This window comes from Microtus pennsylvanicus, chromosome 15 (genome assembly GCF_037038515.1).
Source record: "Microtus pennsylvanicus isolate mMicPen1 chromosome 15, mMicPen1.hap1, whole genome shotgun sequence".
Taxonomy (NCBI): Eukaryota; Metazoa; Chordata; class Mammalia; order Rodentia; family Cricetidae; genus Microtus; species Microtus pennsylvanicus.
This window is the reverse complement of record NC_134593.1, coordinates 2,168,429-2,174,612: the sequence shown is the minus strand read 5'-3', so window position 1 is coordinate 2,174,612 and position 6,184 is coordinate 2,168,429.

Below are 6,184 nucleotides of genomic sequence, written 5' to 3'. Positions count from 1 at the left end.
TATAAAGTTGATTATTGTCCTTTCAAGATCTGTGAAGAATTTTGATGGGATCTTGATGGGGATTGCATTGAATCTATAAATTGCCTTTGGTAGAATTGCCATTTTTACTATGTTGATCCTCCCAATCCAAGAGCAAGGGAGGTCCTTTCATTTTCTGGTATCTTCTTCAATTTCTTTCTTCAATGCCTTAAAGTTCTTGTCAAATAGATCTTTCACTTCCTTGGTTAGAGTTACCCCAAGATATTTTATGCTGTTTGTGGCTATCGTGAAAGGTGAAGCTTCTCTTATTTCCCTCTTTGCTTCCATATCCTTTGTATATAAGAGGGCGACTGATTTTTTGGAGTTGATCTTGTATCCTGCCACATTACTAAAGCTGTTTATCACCTGTAAAAGTTCTTTGGTGGAGTTTTTGGGGTCACTTATGTACACTATCATATCATCTGCAAATAACGAAAGTTTAACTTCTTCCGTTTCAATTCGAATCCCGTTGATCCCCTTATGTTGTCTTATTGCTATTGCTAGAACTTCAAGCACTATATTGAAGAGGTATGGAGAGAGTGGACGTTCTTGTCGTGTTCCTGATTTTAGTGGGATGGCTTTGAGTTTCTGTCCATTTAATTTGATGTTAGCTGTCGGCTTGCTATATATTGCTTTTATTATATTTAGGTATGACCCTTGTATCCCTAATCTCTCCAATACTTTTATCATAAAGGGATGTTGAATTTTGTCAAATGCTTTTTCAGCATCTAATGAAATGATCATATGTTTTTTTATTTCAGTTTATTTATAAGATGGATTATATTGATAGATTTTTGTATGTTGAACCAGCCCCGCATCTCTGGGATGAAGCCTACTTGATCATAATGGATAATTTTTCTAATGTGTTCTTGGATTCGGTTTGCCAGTATTTTGTTGAGGATTTTTGCGTCGATGTTCATGAGTGAGACTGGCCTGTAATTCTCTTTCTTGGTTGAGTCTTTGTGTGGTTTTGGTATCAGAGTAATTGTAGCTTCATAAAAGGAATTTGGCAATGACTCGTCTGTTTCTATATTGTGAAATACATTAAGGAGTATAGGTATTAGGTCTTCTTGGAAGTTCTGGTAGATTTCTGCATTGAAACCAACTGGTCCTGGGCTTTTGTTGGTAGGGAGGTTTTTGATAACAGCTTCTAATTCTTCGCGACTGATAGGTCTATTTAGATTGTTCACCTGGTCCTGGTTTAACTTTGGTATATGGTATTTATCTAAAAAAGTGTCCGTTTTTTTTTACATTTTCCAGTTTTGTGGCATACAGGCTTTTGTAGTAAGATCCAATGATTCTCTGAATTTCCTCTGTGTCTGTGGTTATGTCCCCCTTTTCATTTCTGATCTTATTAATTTGCATATTCTCTCTCTGCCGTTTGATTAGTTTGGATAGGGGTTTATCAATCTTGTTGATTTTCTCCAGGAACCAGCTTTTTGTTTCATTGATTCTTTGGATTGCTTTCTCTGTTTCTATTTTGTTGATTTCAGCCCTCAGTTTGATTATTTCCAGTCTTCTACTCCTCCTAGGTTAGTCTGTTTCTTTGTTCTTCTAGAGCTTTCAGGTGGGCTGTTAAGTCTCCAATGTTTGCTTTCTCTGTTTTCTTTAAGTGGGCACTTAGTGCTATGAACTTTCCTCTTAGGACTGCTTTCATAGTGTCCCATAAGTTTGAGTATGTTGTTTCTTTATTTTCATTGAATTCAAGGAAGACTTTAATTTCTTTCTTTATTTCTTCCTTAATCCAGGTATGGTTCAGTAGTTGACTGTTCAGTTTCCATGAGTTTGTAGGCTTTCTGGGGGTAGCATTGTTGTTGAATTCTAACTTTAATCCATGGTGATCTGATAGGACACAGGTGGTTACTAATTTTTTTTGTAACTGTGGAAGTTTGCTTTGTTACCGAGTATGTGGTCAATTTTTGAGAAGGTTCCACGAGCTGCAGAGAAGAAGGTATAGTCTTTCTTATTTGGGTGGAATATTCTATAGATGTCTGTTAAATCTAATTGATTCATTACCTCCATTAATTCTCTAATTTCTCTGTTAGGTTTCTGTCTGATTGACCTGTCCATTGGTGAGAGAGGAATGTTGAAGTTTTCTACTATTAGTGTGTGCGGTTTGATGGCTGCCTTGAGTTTTAGTAATGTTTCTTTTACATACGTGGGTGCTTTTATATTAGGGGCATAGATATTCAGGATTGAGACTTCTTCCTGATGAATTGTTCCTGTTATGAGTATAAAATGTCCCTCTCCATCTCCTCTGATTGATTTAAGTTTGAAGTCAACTTTGTTAGAAATTAGTATGGCCACATCTGCTTGTTTCTTAGGTCCATTTGCTTGATAAGCCTTTTCCCAGCCCTTTACTCTGAGTAGGTGCCTGTCTTTGTGGTTGAGGTGTGTTTCTTGTAAACAGCAGAATGTTGGATCCTGTTTTCGTATCCAATCTCTTAGCCTGTGCCTTTTGATAGGTGAGTTGATTCCATTGACATTAAGTGATATTAATGACCAGTGGTTGTTAACTCCGGTCACTTTTTATTAGTAGAGTTTGTGTGTTTCCCTTCTTTGAGTTGCACTGGTGAAGAGTCTCTAGATGTCTGAGTTATTGTGGTCATTGTTGGACTCTTTGGTTAGTAATTTTCCTTCTATTACTTTCTGTAAGGCTGGATTTGTGGGTATGTATTGTTTAAATTTGTTTTTATCCTGAAAAATTTTGTTTTCTCCATTTATAGTGAACGAAAGCTTGGCTGGGTATAGTAGTCTGGGCTTGCATCCATGGTCTCTTAATTTCTGCAGTACATCTATCCAGGACCTTCTGGCTTTCATGGTTTCCATAGAGAAGTCAGGTGTAAGTCTGATAGGTTTACCTTTATAAGTAACTTGGCCTTTTTCCTTTGCAGCTCTTGATATTCTTTCTTTATTCTGTATGCTTCGTGTTTTGATTATTATATGGCGAGGGGATGTTTTTCTTTGATCCAGTCTATTCGGTGTTCTGTATGCTTCTTGAACCTTCATAGGTACATCTTTCTTTAGGTTGGGAAAGTTTTCTTCTATAATTTTATTAAATATATTTTCTGGACCATTGAGCTCCACTTCTCCTTCTTCTACTCCTATTATTCTTAGGTTTGGTGTTTTTATTGTGTCCCATATTTCCTGAATGTTTTGTGATGATAATTTGTTGGACTTGCTGTTTTCTTTGATCAGTGTGTTTATTTTCTCTATGTTATCTTCAGAATCTGAGATTCTTTCTTCTATCTCTTGTATTCTGCTGGTTATGCTTGTTTCTGTAGTCTTTATTCATTTACCTAGATTTTCCATGTCCAGCCGGCCCTCTGTTTGTGTTTTCTTCTTTGCCTCCATTTTAGTCTTTAAGTCTTGAACCCTTTGCATTATCTGTTTGATTATTTTTCCTTGGTTTCCTAGGGTATCATTCACTGATTTATTCAATTCTTTAAACTTCCTGTTATACTTCTCATCCATTTCTAAAAGGGCATTTTTTACATGCTGTTTAAGGGCGTCAATCACTTTCATAAAGTCAATTTTTTCTACTTCTTCTTGATTAAGGTGTTCCTGTTCTCCTGTTGTGAGGTCGCTGGGTTCTGGTGGTTTCATGTTGTTTTTCACATTGTTGGGTGAATTTTTGCATTGGCGCCTGCCCATCTCTTCCTCCAAATGCTTCCCTATGGATCTTCTTTTACAGGATCAGGTCTCCTTGCCTACTGATGTACCTTCCCAGTGAGGCACTCCCCAGTGATGTCTCTCCTGGTGCCGAGATCAGATCTCATGCTGTTTGGGTAGCTCGTAAACAAAGCGCCTACCTTGCTTGCTGCAGGCAGGCTATTGAAACAAAGGAGCTCCTGCCTGCTAGGTTGCCCTCGGGATTTGGCCCCAGCACCCTGAAGGGGGAAGGGAAGCAGAAGGGAGAGGGTTCTGGATGCAAGCTGCGTGGGATAGGAAGAGAGAGGCAGTATGCTGGTCGTATAGGCCCAGCAGGAAGCCCAGGAAGTATAGGGAGGATGAGGAACATTTGAGTTCACTGTCCTGGGCTGCTACTGCGGGTCCAAAACTCACCCCAATGATGGCTCTCCTGGTGCTGAGATCAGATCTCATGCTGGTTGGGTAGCTCGTAAACAAAGCCGCCTACCTTGCTTGCTGCAGGCAGCCTATTGAAATAAAGGAGCTCCTGCCCGCTAGGTTGCCCTGGGGATTTGGCCCCAGAGCCCCAAGAGGGAAGGGAGGCAGAGAGGGGGATGGTTCTGAATGCAAGCTGGGTGGGATAGGAAGAGAGAGGCAGTATGCTGGGAGTATAGGCCCAGCAGGAAGCCCAGGAAGTATAGGGAGGATGAGGAACTTCTGAGTTCCCTGTCCTGGGCTGCTGCCGCGGGTCCACCCCAATGATCCAAATACTTTTGTTTATGTTTTATGTTTTTCATAGTTTATTGTCACATCTCTAATTTTATTAACTATTTTCTCTTTAAATATAGGGGATTTTACTATTTATTTAATAATATCTTTTGTTACGATTTTTCTATTGACTTTTAACCTTAGAGAGGGCTTCTTTGTCCATAAAACAAATACTAACTATCCACATTTTCATGCTTTGATGTTCCTTTTATTTAATGTTTTAATCTACTCAAATTTATTTTGGCATGTCATGTGAAGTAAAGTTCTGAATATTTGAGTCTTAAAACTTAAGCAGTTGTATAAACATGACTCTTGGTAACATTATAATGTTTTTCATTGAATTGAATTTCCAGACAAAATTGCTAATAGGAGGTCAGGATAATGTTTAATGATTAAATTAAAGTTCTTCTTAATGTAATTTGAAATGCAAGTGAAGGATCTGCTATCCCAGCAGTAGGGCACAGTGGGGTCAGATATGACTAAGACCAGGGAAGACAGCTGAATTCTACTTCAGAAGGTATCTTCGGCTGATGAAAATAAAACGCAGGAGTCTTTTGGAAGTTCAGCCCCAGAAGCAATCATACATACAAATGATTGATTAGCAATGCCTGGATAGGATATCACCACTCCCATTTCTTGTGGGGGGGTCTATAAATACAGAAAGATAGGAGTAATAAAGAACAGATGGGTGAGATATCATTTTAATTTGTATCACTTCACATCTAAACAAACCTTAATTTTGAGCGCATATTAAGCAACACCTTCCATCTCTACACAATGCTAAAAATGCTAAAGATCATAGGACCTCTTAAAAACAGAATCAGTTCACATTTTTTTCTGCAAAAACCTAGGCTGCCTTAATTGATACATTTACTCCCAAGTTAGGAAGGGCTCTCCAAGAGGATAGGAATCACTATTGAGGACGTTCTCTCCCCTGTGTATCAGACATGAGATAAGTTGTTTGCCTTTGTTGGAAAGTCTGGGTTTTGTTTGGGAAAGTCAAGTATAAAACCCTACACTGCTTGGCAAGGACTTTTGGGTTTGGCTTAGGCCAAAAGCAAGCTACCATGGCTCTTCTGAGTCCTGAGCAATCTGTTATATGCCCTTTTACAATTGTCATTATAACAGAAAGGTTTGTTCTTTTCTATTTTTTGCAAAACAAACAAACAAACACTTATTCAGGGTACTGTAAGACTCAGCAAGAGAAATCAGATCTTATTTAAACCAAGGCCTCCTTGGCACAAACTCAGTAACATGGATACTCTATTCTACCCAGGTAGAGTAGAGAACACAGGGTCCGTTCTTGAAAATTTCTTGGAAAGCCTCGACTTCTTGGAAACAGAAATATGGCAACAATCCTCATCTTGTAGCAAAGTTCTTATTTGATGCATAATTTTTGATGACTGGCTCCTTCACAAAGCCCACTCTCAAAATTTCTCTTTGAAGTTGGGTTCATTCCTCAGGCTGAAGGAGGTTGACCAAAGGCAGAAGTTGTTCCCTACAGTCTCTGTATTCATAAACCCAGATGAGTTGTGTATGTTGCTTTCAGAGCACAACTTGGCTTTCCCAGAATCCCTGGGTCCATGGTGCATCCCAGACCTCTGATTTTCCACTTTATGGGTTTGAGCTGTGGGTGAGTAAATGCTCTCTGTACATTGGAAGCTGTAAGATTATTAAAAGGCAACGATAGAGAAGGTAGAAAGAAAGGGAGTCTTGGTCTGACAGGAGGTGGGACCATGTTTGTTATTAGCGAGGGGATATCTCTGTA